The sequence below is a fragment of the Neltuma alba genome, unplaced genomic scaffold (genome assembly GCF_004799145.2).
Source record: "Neltuma alba isolate B1F8T4 unplaced genomic scaffold, ASM479914v2 tig00010409_pilon, whole genome shotgun sequence".
In the NCBI taxonomy this organism is placed as follows: domain Eukaryota; kingdom Viridiplantae; phylum Streptophyta; class Magnoliopsida; order Fabales; family Fabaceae; genus Neltuma; species Neltuma alba.
Genome location: NW_021635311.1, coordinates 441,249 through 461,835, shown reverse-complemented (window position 1 = coordinate 461,835; position 20,587 = coordinate 441,249).

Sequence of the window (20,587 nt, the reverse complement as noted above, 5' to 3'; positions counted from 1 at the left end):
CTAGAATGATTGAGCACAAATTGTTTATATTATTTGATGGCATTTTCTAAGTTTTTGTTACACTTTTTGGCTCATTTTAATGCTAGTTGTGCTTACTTGAGTTTGAGAGCCCTTGTTTTGAGTTAGTGGCATTTGAGGATAAAATTGTCATATTTATTCATTAATTGTATTTAGTTTATTTTTGAGATAATTGATACCTTAGACTCTTACTTTTCATTTCAGGATACTCAGGAAGTAGAGCCAAGAGTGAAAACTAAGGAAGTGTAGCATATATTATGCAATAACAACACCTCTGCTAGGTTTTGTTGCGGCGAAGCTAGGATTTTCTACCTGAAGACTCCTCAAGGAAGGTTCACCGCGACTGTAAGTTATCTTCATCGTGAGGAAGACACATTATCTATTTGACAACCTCTCGGATGGCGAAACCATACTTTTGCCGTGGCGAACTCTTCGAATTAGCAACACAGACCCGAACCATTTTTAGAAATTTTACCTACCTACTCACACAAACCGACCCAATACACTTCATTATCGATTTAGAAACCCTATTTTCAGGGAAGTGACATCATACACTACACACACAACCTCCATTTCATTCTCTCTCATTCCTCTCTGATCTAACCCTAATATCTTCAATTTTCCACTGAAAAACCTCTACCATGGGAAGCTCAGATTCATTCCTAGTTGAGATGCTTTAGATTTTTATGCATGGCTAGGTGTTTCTCTTCCTCTTGAAGGTATAGCAATGGCTGGAGTTCAATGAGCTAAGAAGGGGAGTAGTTTAATCCTAGTTCAGCTATGAGTTTATGAATTTCTAGGTTTAGAATTTGTAATTTGTAGTTGAACTATCTGATTATAGTTGTAATCAATTTTGGAATTCCATTTGTGTAATGGATTGATTTTTGTGGTACTTTTGAGATTAAATATATGAATTATCATGTATGTCAGGATTGATCTTTTGGCTCTCTCTGCTCTTGCACGGTTGTGTTTTGATATTGAGTTGATTTTGATTACATTTGACCTGTCGTATTAATCAAATCTTTCTATACATACTAAAGGCACTTAACATAATCTTGAGGAATGGAGTACCATTACTTAAGATTCTGAATTTAAAGAGTACTTTGAGGTTTACCATTTGAGACTTAGTGATTTCTACTCCCATATCAATCGATTTTGAACTATGACAACCTAAGCACACTTTCAAGAGGATCTTTATCATTGTTTGGTCATCTGTTTATCATCATTCCATTTCTTATGTCCCTAAAATCCAAAAATATTTTTATCATTCAGTTCAATTCACTTAATGTTTTCAAAAACCAAAACCTCCTTTTTTATGTTCAATTTGCATTGCATGGTATTTAAATTAGCTTAGGTCTATTTCATAGGCTCTAATCAAGTGAAACTATCCAGGGTTACACCCTATAGTGTAATCCTTAGATAACATTTTGATTTAACCTCCAAGGTCAAGAATAGGCTGTGAATCACTAAACTCTTTGTTAGATTGTTCTTTTGCTAATACAAGCACTAAGAGTAAAATTCTTTGTCCATGTCCTGAATGTAATTTCAAGATGTATTTTTAGGGACCATTTAATATTAAAGCTGTTCCTAAAAAATTGTTTATTTTTAGTCTTTTCACGGTAAACAACCTTATATGATGGCTCAGTTAACTCCTGTAATTCCATAAATGAGAGTTTAAGTAGAGTAGTCTAATGTGATTAATGATGCTATACATGGTTCTTTTGGGGTTCATGAATGCATCTTTGCCTAAGAAGCTCAAGGGCCTAATCCTGAGTTCTAGAGGAACGAAGCTACTTAAAGTTTTTTCACCTCACAAATGAAGCCAATAAGCCTTTACATCATGGGTTTACAAAGTACTCTAAGTTGTCATTCTTGATAAATCTCCATCACACCAATTTATTGGGCAGTATCATAGACAAGGGGATGCCGATGTTGTTAGAATTACTAGGAGATACTTTCACTCATAAAGATTTTTCTGCCGTCCTTTCATGAAGCAAAGAAGAGTATTAACAAGCTTAGATTGAACTGCATGAAGATTGATAAGTGCCCAAATGATTATATGTTGTATTAGGAAAAGGATGCAACAATAAAGTTTTGTAAGCAATGTAAAACATCGAGTTGCAAGTTGGTACGAAAAGGGTAGAAGTTGCAAAAGAAACCAATAGAAGTACTATTTATTTGAATGTGTTATTTAGTTTGTTTATTTATTTTGTTTTCTCATTTAAGTTTGCTCTTTAATTTAATTAATAAATTAATACATTTCTTAATAATTTAATTTTTAGGTACTTTCTTTTACAGTCATAGTTACAAAAAATGTATATATCATCAAAAATGGTTGAGCATATCAGCTAGCATGATATTGATAAGAATGCGATGGCAAGTTGAGGCACCCATAAGATTTGGAGGTGTGTTAAGTGTTTGACTCAAAATTTCTAGATTTTGATGTTGATTCTAAAAATGTTCATCTTGCTTTTGCAATCGATAGTTTTAATTCATTTGGAAACATGAGCATCAACTATAGCATCTAGTTGGTGGTGTTAGTTCCATACAATCGTCGACCTTGGATATGCATGAAATAAAGCTTTATTCTGCTATCCATGATCATTCCTAGAAAGAAAGCAAAAAGCGTTGAGAAATGATATGGACATGTACTTGTAGCCATTGATACAAGAATTGATTGAGCTATAGAGTACTGGTGTTTCCACATATGACTTATATGAGAAGCAAATTTTCAATTTATTTGTAGCTTAATATGGATGATTAATGATTTTTCTAGGTTGGGAACATTATCTAGTTGGAATATGCATATTAGGACTATGCAAAAAACCTAATAGTCCAAGTAACCCAGTCCAACCTAAGATAACCCGGTCCAACTCGGTCCAGGTAAAATCAATCCAAAAAGATAATCAAACCAGACCAGACTGACGGGTTGGGCTGGATCAAGCTCAGGACTAAGTGATCAGAGCACTTGGTCTGGTCTGGTCTAGTCTAACCTGAGTTGTATATATATATATATTTTATTTAATGTAAAACACTAGAAAGGTGTCATTCATTTCCCAAGTAAGTGAGTTATATATATATATATATATATTATTTCAAGACCGAAGTCTTGAAAACACTTGCGTTGTGACTCGAGTGTTGCTACTTGCCTACTTCGTTGATTTGCTCTCTGCCTCTCCAAATCTGAACTTTTGAGGTTGAAGAATCCCTAACAGGTAGCAGTGGTGGCCTCTCCTTTATCCATCACTCGATCGCCTCAACCTATTCATCTCTTTCTCTTCTCAATGGTCAATATCATTCTCGCTCCAATCCTCCTTCAATAGTGTGGTCATTCTCCTCCAGTCCTCCTTCATCGACTTTACTTCTCAAGTGTTGTGGTTGAGGCATTTATTCCCTTTCATTGGTAGTTCTCCCTTGTTTTTGGCTAAATATTGTTTTTCCTCCTTTGTTTTGGCTACTAAAAATAGAGGTCATTGTTGCTAGTTTAAGAGGAGAATAGGTTACGTTAATAGAGTGTGTTGAATAGTTTACATGTAGTTTTGTTTTACTCTGTTTATGATTACTGAAAACAAGGACCACAATCGTTATTATAATGTTGTCAGATTTATGGGGTAAAAGAAAGATTGATAATATATATACATATATATATGATGGTTTTTGCTGAGGGTTTTGGTGTTGAGTATCCTTTAGTTGGTGTTCTACGTTTGGGCTGAAAGGGAATAAATCTAAAATACACACACACACACACATATATCCATGTGTGTATATGCTCGATTTCTAAGTATAGTTGCTGCCCTTATGTGTTAGAAATTGATTCCTCAAATACTAGAATAATTGTAAAGATTTGGAATTTCCAGATTTGAAGAGTAGGCCTCTCGAGTTCTTTGTAATTAAAAGTTAAGAAATGGAAGAGAGTTGGATAGTAAACTATATGAAGCTTGATGTTTAGGTTCTAAAGACTTAATTATTATTTTGTAGGCAAAATACTTATTGTCTGTCGAACCAGATTAAAATAAAATCACTAGTAATGTTATAAACTGCTTAAATGCTCATTAATGGAGTCTCGTTTCATTGTATTAATTTGATCAGCTGAAATAACCAATTTTCAATCACATACTTGTTTGAGATTTAATAAGTGGGTTTATTAGTTATTGAATTTAGTACTTCCTGAAGTTTTTTGCTAGAATTTATATGATCAGTAGCTTCATTTACATATTTTGAGGAAATCTTTAGTGTATTTATTTTAGTGATATTTATTTGTGCTTTATCTTTGTGCAGGCACGGATATTGAGCAATCTTCCAGTATTAACCAATCTCAATCTTCTCCTTTTATTCGTGAGAATACAACTGCAACTCCTAGAGTACCATCTTCTACACCTAATAGTCCTAGTCCTCATCCTTACCAACCTTCAACCACTGCAAAATGTCCTCCCCCTAATCAAATAGCTACAACTAGAAATGAAGCTACAAAAGGTAGTAAGAAGAGAAAGCAACCTAAGAAGAAGCAATCACAAGTGTGGTATCACTTTACTAAGTTACTGTTGGAGAAGACAAATAGAGAGATTAGAGTTGCATGTAAGTATTGCAATATAGATTATGCTTGTGACCCAACCAAGCATCGGATAACATCTTTGAAAGACATTTGCGAAAATGTCAAAGAAATGCACACAAGGCTATAGAAATACTAAAACAATCTAAGTTGAACTATACTACACCAAGTGGATAAGGGGGAACCTTGATGCCTCATGTGTTCAACTAAAAATGATGTTGCAGGGCTCTTGCTGAGTTCTTTGTACATGATGAGATGCCATTTAGGTTAGTTTAGAAGTAAGGCTTTAAAACATTTGTCAAAGAGTTAGAGTTGTGATTTCAAATCCCTTCAAGAACAATGGTTGCTAGAGATTGTTGGCAATTATATCTTAGTGAAGTTAGGATCTTGAAGAATCTATTGAGGCAATGTGCTAATTGTATTTGCCTCACTACAGATTGTTGGACATCAGTTCAAAACTTTAATTACTTATGTCTCACGGCTCATTTCATTGATAATAATTGGAAGTTGCATAAAAGGATTCTTAATTTTCATATGATTGAGAATCATAAAGGTGACACAATTGGGAAGACAACTGAGAGGTGCTTGTTAGATTGGGGTATACAAAATGTGTTCACCATTACTATGGATAATGCAACATCCAATGACTCGACCTTGACATATTTGAAAAGAAGATTAAAGAATTGGAAGGATCTTGTTTGTGGTGGTGATTATTTTCAACTACAATGTTGTGCACATATTCTTAATTTAGTTGTTAATAATGGCTTGAAGGAATTGAAAGATGCCTTTGAATCAATTCAAAATGCTGTTAGGTATGTTCATTCTTCCCCTGGACGTCTTGAAAAATTTAAAGATGTTTGTGAATTGGAAATGTTGGATGCAAAAAATATATGCTGCTTAGATGTTAACACTAGATGGAATTCCACATATATAATGTTGGGTGTTGCTTTGAAATTCCAAAAGGCATTTGAAAGATCGGAGGATGAAGATGAAGATTATATCACATACTTTAATAAAGGATCAAGACATGATGGCCCTCCAAACAAGTAAGCTTGGCATAAGGCACAAGTCTTTCTTACATTCTTAAAAGTGTTTTTTGATGCGACTCTGTTATTTTCTAGCTCACTAACAGTTAGTGCAAACATATGTTCCCATCAAATTACACTAATTCATGACTTGTTGGATGATACTACTCAATCTGATGACTCTCTTCTTAGAGAAATGTCCCTAAGCATGAAGATGAAATATGATAAGTATTAGGGAGCGGCAGATAATTTGAATCATTTGTTGATTATTGTTGTGATTTTAGATCCTCGATACAGGCTTGCTTATATCAACTATGTTTTTGAGCAATTTTTTTTTTTATCCTGAACTTTGTATGTTCATGAAAAATAAGGCAAAAAATACTTTGTATCTCCTATTTGAGGAGTACTCTATAATGATTGGTCCTGAAAGGTCTGGTGGTTCTAGAACTTGTACTTCTTCTGGTAGTGCCAACACTTCAAGTACAAATAATGGTAAAAAAGACTCTGGTCATAGATGGTTGGCGACCCAGAAAGAAAAGAACTCATTAGTAGATACTCAATCAGAGTTGGATAGATACCATCAAGAATATATTTTTTTCAGAGGGCAACGAATGGCAACAGGGATCTCGAGCATGACTGGGAATGCGACGGAAGGAGACGGAGGAGGAGAGAGAGAAGGGGATGGCCGGCGAGGGAGACCTCCCAATGTTGAAGGAAGAAACAGGGGAGAGGGACACCGTTTTGAAAACAGATTCTCATACAAGGACAAATTGCTAAACCTGGGTGACTCAGGGTTCCTAGAGACGATCTCATCTACTTATGCGTTGAATGGGTGGCGGGATTACTTTGCTAAGATGTGTGAGCAATCACAGGCTGAGTCTGCTGGTAACGTTGAAGGGAGAGATGTCGAACAAGGGGGAGAGAGAATCATGGAGGACCACTGGAAAATTCCCGTCTTTGCCTGTCTCAGCAGAAGAGTATGCGAACTGGTGTAAGCCTTATATGAACTCCTTGATTGTGAAACTCATGGGGAAAACACTTGGTGAAGGGTTCATGAGACAGAGAATGGAGCGCATGTAGAGACCAAAACAGTCTATACGGTTCACACCTTTGAGCAACGGGTATTTCATAGTTTCTTTCTCTAATCCAGAAGATCGAGACTATGCCTTGCAAGAAGGTCTATGGATGATAGCAGATCATTATTTATTGGTTCAGAGATGGAGGCTGAATTTCAATCCATGGAAAGCAGACACACAGAAGAAGATAGCTGCTTGGATAAGGATCTCGGACCTGCCTGCTGAACTATATAATATTGAATCACTACGAAGGCTAGGGAATTTGGTGGGGAAAACTCTGAAAATAGACAGGACTACTGCTTTTTCTAAGAAAGGTGGATTTGCTAGAATTTGTGTTGAATTGGATCTAGAGTAGCCACTGCTCCCAGCATTTGATCACTTCGGAGAAGCTCAGAAAATAGAATATGAAGGTCTCCATCTTATATGTTTCCACTGTGGGACCTACGGACACCATATGGATAATTGTGCTTTGAAGAATGATGATGAGACAATTAAAACTGCAAATGCGAACAGTATAGGAATTGCATCAGAGATGAAATCGTCTTCTTCAGCAGAGGTTGTATTCGCCAAAGATCCGGTGGAGAATGAAGATACAGTTACTCAGCAAGGAAGTTGCGATTTGGTAGGCGGATTCTTTGGGCCCCAAATGATTATGAAGCGTGATTTTAGTAAAAAGAAAATAAAAGGATATGTAAAGGGAGTTAATGCAGATACTGCCAACAAAAAACCAATAGGCTATCAGATTGGATCTCAACGAGATACTGCAACACGTGGCTCGAAGAATAAGGTAGGAGTGGATATTTTGAGAAATATAATGGAGGCATCTATTGGGGAGGGGCCCAGGATATTTGGTGCTGAAATTAATTTCAACAATAAGGAGAAAGGGTGGACCCCAGTAGAGCCAAGGAGAAAAGTAACAGGGAAGAAAAGATATCGGGGGAAGGAAAATAACTCAAAACTGAAATATCAAGTGAAAGGGGTGGGACCGAGTGGCGTCAAAGCCTAAGACACCCAACCTTTCATGAACCCCTTTTCAATATTAGGTAATAGGCCTGACATGGAAATTGAGCCCAAGACTGATTCAAGATTGCAAGAAACAGATACTAGCACAAAGGTGGGGCAAGCCTCGCAGGAACCCAGTATGGGGGAACATAATGTGAGTGTTGATATGGAAGAGACTATTAACGAGTCAAGTACTTCACATGATTTGGGTCCTGATCTCAGCGCCAACAATGGTATATGTGTGAGCCTCCCGGCTCAATCTCTACAAAATGGTGCCTAATGAATTTTCTTTTCTGGAATAGCAGAGGTACAGGGGCAAAAAATTTTCCAGGACTTGTAAAAGAACTGGTTAGGAAGCATAACATTGATTTCCTCGCTATCCTAGAAACGAGAGCTAAGGGAGACCGGGCTCAGAAGATTTTGAAGAGGTTGGGTTTTGATAATGTTAAGGTTGTTGATGCTCAGGGATTTAGTGGTGGAATTTGGGTGCTTTGGGACGATGATTCTTGGAAGTTTGATGTGATTAGCTGTCACGAGCAGTTCAATCATCTAAGTCTTGTAAGAGGCTCAGAAAAATCTTTCTTCACTGCCGTTTATGCTCACCCAAATCCCATTAAAAGAAGGGTGGTGTGGAGCGCCCTCAAGACCATTAGCGAAAATATCACTGGTGCTTGGTGTATTGGTGGAGACTTTAACGGTACTCTACATCTACATGATAGAAGATCTATGGCACGAACTGGTAGCTGTGTTGATCGAGAATTTTGTCAATGGGTGGATGAGTTAGAGCTTGTTGATTTGGGGTGTAGTGGTCCTTACTTTACATGGAAAAGAAATAATTGCGAAAGTCAGCTAGACAGGGTCCTTTCAAATATGGAATTCTCTCACGTGTATCCAGACGCCTCAGTCTTACATCTACCTTTTTTTAAATCTGACCATAGACCATTGTTGTTGCATTTGGGGACGGAGCATAAGAGGAATGGTAGAAGTGACAATATTTTCCGATTTGCAGGGCCTTGGGTCCTTCATGAGAACTTTGATAGCTTCGTCAAAACTGCATGGAAAATGGATAGAAGTTGGCTCCGTAATATATCCCAGTTCCAATTGGAGGTTGCCACATGGAGTAGGGAGGTATTTGGGCATTTGGAGAGAAGGAAAAGACACTTGCTTAACAGGCTTGAAGGCCTTAGCAAAATTTCTCACTCGTGCTTTGACCAACAGTCAATGGACCGTCTTATGCAGTAGATGTGGAAGGATCTTGAAAGTGTTTTTCTTCATGAAGAGTTACTTTGGATCCAGAAAGCTAAATGTAGCTGGTATTTCTTGGGAGATAAAAATTCGAGATATTTTCATGCAAAAGTTAATGCGCGGAAAAAAAGAAATAAGATTGAAGCCCTTAAAAATGAGAATGATGAGTGGACTTTTGAGAAGGAGGAGATCAAAGGTATAGCTTCATCCTTTTACCAAAATCTTTTTTGTGAAGATAACTCTTATATGCCTCTTCTTAGTTGCAGTGTCACCTACCCAAGAATAAAGGATTCCCATTTACATATATTGGGTAGAAACTTTTTAGGGGAGGAAATAAAGCAAGCTATTTTCCATATGGGTGCGCTTAAATCGCCAGGTCCTGATGGTTTTGGGGCCATTTTCTTTCAAAGTCAGTGGACTCATGTTGGGCCTTCAGTTATTAATTATGTTCAGGAAGCCTTCTCAAATCCCTCCATTATTGATGACATAAATCAGACTTTTATTGTGCTTATCCCGAAAAAAGATCACCCAGAAAATATTAGAGATTTTCGGCCCATCAGCTTGTGCAATGTTATTTACAAAGCAATTACTAAAGTAGTGGCCAATCGAATCAAAGGAGTTTTGCCCTCAATTATTTCTCCAAATCAATACGGCTTTGTTCCTGGAAGAATAGGTTCAGATAATGTGATGATTGCGCAGGAAGTAATACACTCCATAAAACTATGAAGGGCAAAAAAGGATTTATGGCAATCAAAATCGATCTTGAAAAGGCTTATGATAGGCTTCGATGGGAGTTTATTATTAATTGCTTGAAAGAGATTAATATCCCTCTAGAGCTCCTTAATGTTGTCAGTCATTATATCTCTTCTCCGAAAATGCAAATTCTTTGGGAAGGTAGCAAGACTCAAGAATTCTCGCCATCTAGAGGTATACGCCAAGGTGACCCATTATCCCCTTATTTATTTGTCATCTGCATTGAGAAACTGGCTCACCTGATTCAGGAAGAAATTCAACATAAAAACTGGAGACCAATAAAACTTACCAAAAATGGTCCTCCTTTATCACACCTTTTCTTTGCTGATGATCTTATCCTCTTTGCTGAGGCTTCCATAAATCAAGTTGCTGTGATTAAGAAGTGTCTAAATGTTTTTTGCAGTGCTTCGAGGTAGAAAGTAAGCCAAAGTAAGACGAGAGTGTTTTTCTCTAGTAATATGAATCATACTTGTACTACCCAGCTTAGTGAGGAGCTTGGTTTTCTTAGCACGTTTGATCTTGGGAAATACTTAGGAGTTCCCCTTCATCATGAACGGGTTAAAAGGAGTACGTATCAATTTGTAGTAGATAAAGTCAAGATGAGATTGAGTAATTGGAAAGATAATGCAATTTCTTTTGCTGGTCGCCATACTCTTACTAAAGTTGTGGTACAAGCTATCACGACCTACCCCATGCAAACTTGTGCTTTGCCTGCTCACACATGTGATGATTTGGATAAACATGCAAGAAATTTCCTTTGGGGTTCTTGCAACGAGAAGAAGAGGGTTCATCTTGTGGCCTGTAATGAAGTCTGTAAGGAGAAAAACAAAGGAGGCTTGGGACTACGTCATATGAGGCTTCAGAATCAAGCTTTTATGATGAAAGCTGGATGGGGTCTCATGAAAAATAAAGATGCTCTGTGGGTGAAAGTCATTCAAACTAAATATCAATGTGGAGATGATTTATTTCCTAAGATTGATCTCTCTAAACCTGGCTCGCGCCTCTGGAAAGGTATTAAAGAAAGCTGGGAACATATGGTTCAAAACTCCCAGAGAGTGGTTAATAGAAGAGGACTCGAAGACATTTGGTGGAATCACGAGAAACATGGAAATTTTTCGGTCAAGTTAGCCTACAAAGTTCTCAGTAGAAACACAGATACGACTCAATCTTACTGGAATAAGATTTGGAGACTCAATACCCCATAACGCTGTAAAACTTTTATGTGGCTTACCTTACATAACAAGCTATTGACTAATGAAGCTTGTATTAGAAGAGGAATTAATGTTGAGCCTGAGTGTATATGGTGTCAACATGGAATAGAAGACTCGCTTCATATACTTCGAGACTGTCCAGAGACTAAAGCCATGTGGCTTTCGGTTATAAAGCCTAGTATGGAAGCCAGATTCTTCGGGTGCAATCTTAAAGACTGGTGCTGCATAAACTTAAGGAATCAGAATGGGGATGGTCATGGCCCCTGGAGGGAGGTCTTTATGGTTATCTGCTGGCTCCTTTGGAAACGAAGGAATGAGAGAGTGTTTGAAAACAATTTGACCCAGACTCACGAACTTATTAGCAAAGCTTGAGCAATCGTGTCAAGCTTCAACAGGGCCAAAGTTCAACTACGAAGGGTCAATATTAGTGGTGCCGCTGTTCATGAGGAAAGGAATACTGAAAGGATAGACAATGATACCATTATTGTCCAGGTGGATGGAGCCTTCTCGCAGAGGACTGGGAAGGCAGGTTGTGGAGGGACTATTCGTAACACGGATCATCAAATTCAAGAAGTTTTTATGTTCAGTATGATAGACGGTGACCCTTTGGTTGCGGAGTTGTGGGCGTGCCTTATTGGGCTCAAGCGTGCATGGGACAGGGGTCACAAAAAAGTTTTGTTACTTAGTGATTCTTTAGAAGTAGTCAGGCTGATAAATGATGGTGCACCAAAACTTCATAAGAACTGGGAATTGATTCAGAATTGTCAGAACTTGCTTCAGAGAGAATGGCTTGTGGAAGTCAGTCATTCAAGGAGGGAGAACAACACTGAAGCTGACAACCTTACTAAGAAAGCTCTATCCCTTCCTGCTGGACTCCACCTTTTAAGTTCAACAGATGCTTTTGATTTTACTTCTTGTAATGTAGATGAATAGTTTTATTTTCCCTCTTTATCAAAAAAAAAAAGAGTTGGATAGATACCTTTCAGCTAATTTATCAGAAGACATTCCTGTTGATAATGATGATTTTGATATACTGACATGGTGTAAGGTTAATTCTACCAAGCATAGAGTGCTTTCCATTATTACACGTGATGTAATAGCTATACTAGTATCTACAGTGGCCTGTGAATCAGTTTTTGGCACTGGAGAATGTGTTGTTGATTATTATAGGAGTTCTTTATCCTCTAGGATGACTAAAGCACTCATTTGTACTCAAAATTGGCTACTTGCTAGGTAATCTATCACAGAATTTGTCTCTTTGTTGACTGAATTTGACAACTTTCAAGAGACTGATAATGTTGTTAATATTCCAGGTAATATTTTGAATTATATGCTTCTCAATTCAAAATTGCATATTTCATTAAATATTACTAATTCCTTCTTCTTATACCTATATGTATAATTTGTTTTTGCTAGATGGATCAAATGTAGCAGAGAGAGGAGGAGAAAAATGAAAGAAGATGATCAATGTTCAACGTTATGGAAATTAGATTTCAATCATTTGCTGTTTACTTTGTCTTGTTGTGTGTAATGTTATAGACTTGATGTTATCATGGATTATTGGATTTTATCATTACAACTTGTATTTTTATTGTTGTTGAATGCTGTTGGATATTTTTAGATAATGGTTTTTTTATTATGGTTTTTTTAATATTGATTGCATATTAGTTTAGTAGTTTTAATTGAATTTTTGGTTAGCAAAATGTGAAATTTTGCACTTGGAATGAGTGGAGCCGTGGAGTGGATAGTGGATACAAATAGTAGGGGGAAAAAAGATAAGGACCTACAACTAAGAAAAAAAAAAAGGAATTGGACTGAGGCAGTCCAAAGGACCAAGTCCTGATAGTCCAGAGGACCAAGTCCAGTCCTGGCACTAGACTGGACCAAACCTCGAGCTACCTTGTTTAGCCCGAGATCCTTCCCAGACTAGACTTCGGGTTGATACCTAACCTAGTCTAGTCTGGTTCATGATCACCCTTAATGCATGCTAGGTTGGCCTATTTAGAGTACAACTTTTACTCTGAAACAATGCACCAATGGCGCTTCACGGGGCATTGGTGGTTCCTTAATTCCAAGCATAGATTGTAATAGAATCACTTCAATACAAAATTTGAAAAAAGAAAAAGAAAAAAGGATATCCTCTTGTGACTTTATCTAATGTGCATATTTTTTGACAGCTAAAAGATGTTGATGTTAAGTTTGGCAAGAATGATGATGTTAAATGAGTTGGATGATGGTATTGTGAGACATATGATGGTTAGCCTATGTAATAATAGAAGAAAAGTATCTTCTTTACTCTTCCTTATTAGAAATTTAATTTGCTTTATCACAATCTTGATGACATGCACATAAAAAAGAATATGTGTAATAATTTTCTATACACACTGCTAAACAAAACCAAAAAGTTCAAAGACTATCTCTCAATTAGGAAAGATTTATAGGCCTTTATAATTCGTGAAGATGCTTAGCGAAATGATAATAGCATGATTCAACTAGCTAAATTCATGTTGACAAAGCAAAATAAGAATATCTTCCTTTCAATCTGGAAGAAAATAAAAGTTTTTTACGGATATTCTTGCAACATTTCTAGATGTGTCGATTTCCAGGCTCAAAAGGTTACGGGGTTACAGAGTCATAACTCATATGTTTTGATGTAATAATTATTACTGTTGGCACTAAAAGCTGCACTTCCTCTTGATGCCTCTATGGTTTTAGTAGAGCTATGTTATTTCTCAAGAAGCTGTGTGCGAAGGTTTTGATACTCGAGAGGCTAGATCAACTGCAAAATAAAATCATTCTTACTCTTTTTTAATCTAGACATGATATTTGTAACACCTTACATTTGCGACCTTATATTATGCCAAGTTAAGATATTCGGAAGCGCAATCTCAGGTTACCGGGTTGAAAAATCTGAGTTTAAAAATTTCTTTTCCCGTATTACTATTCACTATAACCTTAAACTTAGCATAACTTTAGAAAATCATAACTAATTCTAGAAAAATCAAAACAAGGTTGTTCCAATTCTCACTCGAAGCTCTTAACATCATCTATCAAGGAAAAATGACCTCAGGTTCCTCTTTAATCAGAAACGCATCCGATTTTAATTTCAAAAAGTACTGTTCATTTGGTCATTTTTCTATTTTCCAGGATTTTTGCCTAACTTCGGAAAGGCATAACTTCTTACACAGAGATCCGATTGTGACGCTTTACCACTCATTTTAAAGGGAAAAATAAGATCTATTTTCATGCCAAATTTCATGGAAAAATTAAACTATTTGACCAGGGTCTTAATTGGTCAAAGTTTGATCAAATTTAGACCATTTTTATCCCCCTTTTTCACTAATTCTAGCACCAATTCGTTTTTCACTATAAGCATACCATACTCGCATATAAAGGTACTCTACCATTAATATACATCCAAAAAGGTTATCATGTTATGTGTTCATGATCAGAATATGCTTACATGGCTTGGAAAAGAAAGGTTTAAAACCATATAATACAATACATAACTCATAATTTCCTCAAGCCATGATTACTTCTTTTCCCTTCTCCTTGGAAGTAGTGGCACCTAGGATATCATGTTATAGGAGGAATGAGATTTCATAGAAATCCCAGTAGCATCGAACATACAATCATCAGGTCAACATGCATAAAATGTCATGCTACATGCAGTAAAATAACATTGCTAGTCTTTATGCCATGCCATAACCATTCTGTATCCATGCCATCATATCATGAAGCATATAATCATTCTAGTCAAAACTCAATCATGCAAGAGCCAAGGCATACATTGCAAGGAGTTCACATCATCTGGGCATAAACATTCTCATGGCACATAAACACACATAGCAGAAACATCAAATGCAGGTCAACAAAATAATTGCAAGTTCACGCTACCTCGGTTTCACTCTTACTGTTTCCTCCTTGTTTTCCTTGCTTGAGGTCCTCCTAGGTTTCCAGAAATTGCCTATCAACCATACAGTAAGGGTATGGTAAATTCCATATCCAGTATACAATTCTTTCTCAATATAATACTACCCTTGTGCCTTTCAATTTATAACTTCTGTATACCTTTCCTAATCCTTTGACTTTGGTTTGACCAAGCCTTAATCCTCAATTAAAGTCTTGGAATTCTTCCTTAATCCATGATTAATCATGCTTTCTTGGTTAATCACTAACCCTTAATCCTTAATCCAATATTTAATTAAGGTCCTCAAGTCACATAGTCATTAGTACAACATAATCTTCTAAGATTAAGTCACTAATCCCTTATGGATTAACCATTAATTATTCTCTAATCAACATGATTAACCTTTAATCATTCCTTAATCAACATGATTAATCATAATTAATCATCCTTCAATTAGCATAACTAATCACTAATTACTAATTAATCAGGGTAGCTAACCTTAATTACTTACTAATCTTTAATCAAATAACATGATTAATCTTAGCTATCACTAAACCATAATTAATCAAGGTAATTAATCCTAATCTTCCTCAAATAAATAATTAACTAAAAATAATTAACACTTAGGGAGATAAACATACCTTAATTAGCCCTTAATCGGCTATTAGAGGTGTCTAACTTTGCTTTCTCCCTTTCTCTCTCTTCTTTCTTCCTTTCTCTCTCCTAGAACTCAAGAACACAACATTCCCTCACCAAGCAACCATCTTGGCCGAAATGTTCATGAGAGGGGGTATTTATAGGCTTTGATTTTTCAAAATTCCAAAAATGCCTTTCGGGAAAAAGATGCGATCTCGGCCGTCCATTTTTTTTTTTCACTTTACACATGGACAAATCCTAGAGCACACACCACAAGAAATTGACACATGGATGGACACCTATTCACCATGTGATTTTCATGTGGTAATAAAATATTATTTTAATGTTTTGTCTCTTATTTTCCTTTACGCCCTTAAACAATTTGGAAAATTCCAACTTTGTCCTCCCCCTTAATTTGGCCGAAATATTACTCTAAAAATTGGGAGAAAAATGACTCATCCAATATTCAGTACAATCCACTGATTATTTGTGTATTTTCGGTCCGATTTTCCAACAGTCCAATTTACTGTCACAGAATTTTGATTTCAACACCTCCTTAAATTTCTCTCATTCCAAGGATATTCCATGATTTTTCTCAAGTTTTACCTCCCTCTATAATTTTCTAAATTTTATTCCGTCAAAAATCAATATTCTACCGATAATAATTTGGTAATAAATATTCTTTAAGCTAACCTCTGTACATTCAAAAGTGGAAAGTAATTTTATAAATTAGGATAATATGTCACATAATTTATCCCTATTTTTCCTTGAATTTTTGAGGCCTCTATATATTTTAAATAATAGAAATTGGCTAATTTTCCTTAATTAACCAAAAATTCCAATAATTACAAATAATTCCCCGATAAATTATTTTTATCCCTGTTTAAAGGCATCTCCTATTATGAAAAGCTGGTTGACACCGTTGAATTAAATTATCAAGGGCTTTTCACTATGGCTCTTATCTAGTGTTTATGGGCAAATACACAATTTTATGGGGACTCACTATTGATGAATTAGATATCACATTTGTTAATTTCTCTAGGCTTATTCACATAGGTGAATTTGAAGGTCATGAGTCATATATTCTTGCCTCTAAGGCACACAAAGTTTATTATGTTAAAGACGAGAAATATAAAGATTGGAATATAGTAGTCCACCTGAAGCCACAAGATCTTTTTGACATTGGTGATAGTGCAGACATTACTTACAATAGTGAGCCCTTTCAACCAACAAATTTTGAAAATTTCTTCTCTAAAAGAGATGATAATTTAACCATTGTTAGAGATGTCTTCTTAATCAAACTTATTTTTAAAATCATTTCATTAAATTAATTAGATATTATGTTTATATTATGTATAATTGTTTCTAACTATTTTGTCTTAAAATCTCTTTTCAGGCACAGTGATGATGAATAAAATGTTCAAGAATTTGTATCACGCATAATCATTTCAGGTAAAGTCACAAAATTTAATTAATTTTTTTAAAACTGCTACAAATGAACCGCTGCAAATGAAAAAAAAAATATTACAAATTGCAAACAACTACAAAAAAAAAAGACAAAATAATCATTACAAAGTGCTACCTGATCTTTATAAATACCCTCTCACTTCTTCCCCTTCCTTTTCCTCTACTCTTCTCTTCTCCATGGTTCTTCTTCTTCTTTCATTTTATTTCCTTTATGTTTCTTCTTATGTTTTGCTATTGTGAGTTATTTTTTTCCATCTAAATTTATATTGTTAATTATTACTTACATTTTACTAATATTGTTTTCTTTTCCATTCAAGTATTCCTTTTCTCTTGCATGGAGCTCTTGAATATTTACTATCTTTTTACATTCATCTCTTCCCCCTCTAAATGTTTTACCATTCATAATTTAAATTTCATATCCCATAATAATTATATTTCAATTTAATATTCTTAAACGTAAATTTTTTTTCGCTCTAACAAGATATAGTAAAATTTCACTTTATAATTATATAATATGATATATTTAATTAAATTCTAATTATATTAATTAAGAAAATCTAGATTTTATTTTTTGGTATATAATGAACATTTGTAGCAATTTTATAACTGCAACAAACTACAGAAATGTTGCCAATTTTTTTTTTTCATAATGGCACCAATTTTTTGAAACCGCTACAAATTTTGGAGCCACCGTCAAATTTTTTGATTACCACCAAATCAAAATTTCACTTCAAACATTAGTAGTAGTTCCTTAAATCATTACTGATTTCAAATTTCACTTTTTGTTAGACAAAATTTCACGCTACAATTAGTAGTGGTTATATAATTGCTGCAAAGTGGGAAAAATTTTCCGCCATTTTTTTTGTAATGATTCTTTACTAATGTCGTCATAGTGTTCTGATCTCATTCCACCATTCGTAGCTATCTATACAACCATTACAAAATACTTTAGTGAGTATGACTATGTGCGTAACGATTTTCAAAACCACTACAAAATTGTTTGCTATGGTATATCTTGTAGCAATTCTTTAAACTGCTACAAATGAACGACTGCAAATCATACAAAATAATTGCTACAATACGATGTATTTTTGTTCCAACATATCCACTCTTTGCTTAATTCAGCATCATTTAGGGAATCATCAACCTTCTAAAACAAGCCTTAATTGTGTGGGAGTTCACACTTTTTCTTGTGTCTTTCTTACTAAACCCAAGGAGGATGAATTTCTTTTGTTCATAATATTTTTTCCTTGAGGACTATAAACTAGGACAACCTCTATTTTTGTAAAATTGAATTGGTGCTATAAGTAAATTTTGGTAAAAAAAAAAAAACAGGAAGGTAATATTATATAATCAAATAGACAACCATATTCATCACTAAATAGGAATCATATATCTACAAGTTGATGAAAATGCATCTTAAATGTACAAATGTTAATATAAACTATTAAATTGATACCAAGTCTCACTATTTATAAAGCTATAAACAGTCCAACTTATCTCAAATTACGTACAAAAATATATATGGAAAAAACTCGCACATAGTTCATATATCGTATTATTCCTACATAAAACGATCGAGGTACTTTCCTTTTTATTCAATTAAAAATAAGATGCCATGGAAAACCATTTATATAGAGAGAAGAGAGAATATACACCACTGTAAAAAAAAAGTATTTTACGACAGTTAAATTGAACTTTTTACGACAGTTTCGAGAGCACTGTCTATATCATTGACATAAAAGAGTAGAGGATTCCATGTTGGCTTAAGAACTGTCATGGCATGTGACTTTTCATGGCAATTATATAAAAAACCACCATGAAAAGTTTATTTTTTTTAGCTTTCCTCTTATTCTATTGATCAGATAGAATGGGAGAACAAAGCTCTGAGGGATTGGTTTGAGAATCAATCGACCAATAACCCACCATCAAAAACATTCTGATGGACTAAAAGTAGACCCTACCCTCACCACCTAGCTTCACCTCCAACCACCAGATCAAAGCCATTAAGATTTAACGAAGGTAAAATCAAATACCTATATCTGATAACATCCATAAATTTCAGGCTATCAAACTCAGATCTACAAAAGATGAGGGGAACGAAAATTAGGTCTATTCAAGCTTCTAAGTATCAAAGTATGTTTAAGTAAAAAGAGGAACAAAAATGAGATTTATTCAAATTCATAACAAACATCATATTTTTAATCAAAGAGACAAGCTCATGATGAAAAGTAAAATTTACTTCCATATAATTACAAAATTGTCATCATCATTTTTTTTACAGCGTTTTGCCTGATAACATCAGTAAATTAATATCGTTGAAGCTCTTTTTTGTAGTAGTGTATTATAAGATTCATGCATCCTTAGGAATTTGTGAGCTTGTCTAACTAGCCAATTCACAAATATAATCCTTTTTGCTAGAATTTGTGTTATTTCTTCCGTCATATATACTCATCTTGAAGCCCTTCCGCACGCCACCTTAGCCCAAAATACAAAATTAATTGCCTCCATATATATATATGAATCACTATATATCCCATCAAACTCTAAGGTCTTCAAGAATCACAAATCCTGAATGCAAAAAAAAAAAAAAAACACGAAGAAGAAGAATCCACACATCTTAACATTATTACTGTTATTCTAATATTCCCCCCCCCCCCAAAAAAAAATTCAGAATTAGTGTATGTATAATTGTCGGCAGGAACTAATATGTGAATGTGTGAGAGTGACCGTGAAAAGTGAAGTGCCTTGGCCAACATATGATTCACCTTCCCTTCCTTGTCTACTTCAACAAACCCAAACCTACCCTTTCCTTTTGCTTCATATATATGTTTGTATATAAAATAAATATATCCTGCCCCACAAGCAGTATGTATCAGTTATATACTCCATATAGCGTGTGTGTGTGTGTGGGCGGGTGTGTGGTGTTGCTTTGAAATAAATGAGATGTGTTGGACGAATCATTGAGAGTTTCAAATTGGCTTTGTGTTGTTGATTTTCATATTAATATATCATATCCGCCCTTAACATGAATCCTTGGAAATTGAGATCAATAAATTTGCTGAAGTTTACTTATTTTGGAATGAGAGGGGAGGTTTTAATATTTTATGGAAAACAAATAAGAGAGAAAAAATTCACTTTAAATAGCGAACTTCAGAATGCGCAAATATATATATATATATATATTTATATATATAAACAAACAATATAGCTAGGTAGAATAATGCTAAATATATATGATTGGATATAAATGCTTTGATGTTCAGATCTATAAATTAAATTTTCCGTAATTTACTTATTTTGGAGGAGCGGGGATGTGTTTTCATATTTTACAGAAAATAAATGAGAAGGAAAAAATACTTCAAATAAATAGCAAACTTGGGACCACACAAATATAGACACACGCGCACACGCACACGCACACGCGCACGCACACGCACCAGACCAAAAAATATAGGTAGAATGGTAGGTATATAATTGTCGTAGGATAATCAGTCAATTGGCAAAATAATAATTCATAAAATTATAAGATTAGGTATGATTATGTTGCATTATGTACTCAATTGAATTGGATTAATTAGGCAAACAGCATGCTGCAATTAAGTTTACTTCCATAAGTCGCTTTTTTAAGCACATGGGACAACCCTATTTTCCACTTTGACATCTTTCAATCTAATTTTGAGGGAAAATTGCAT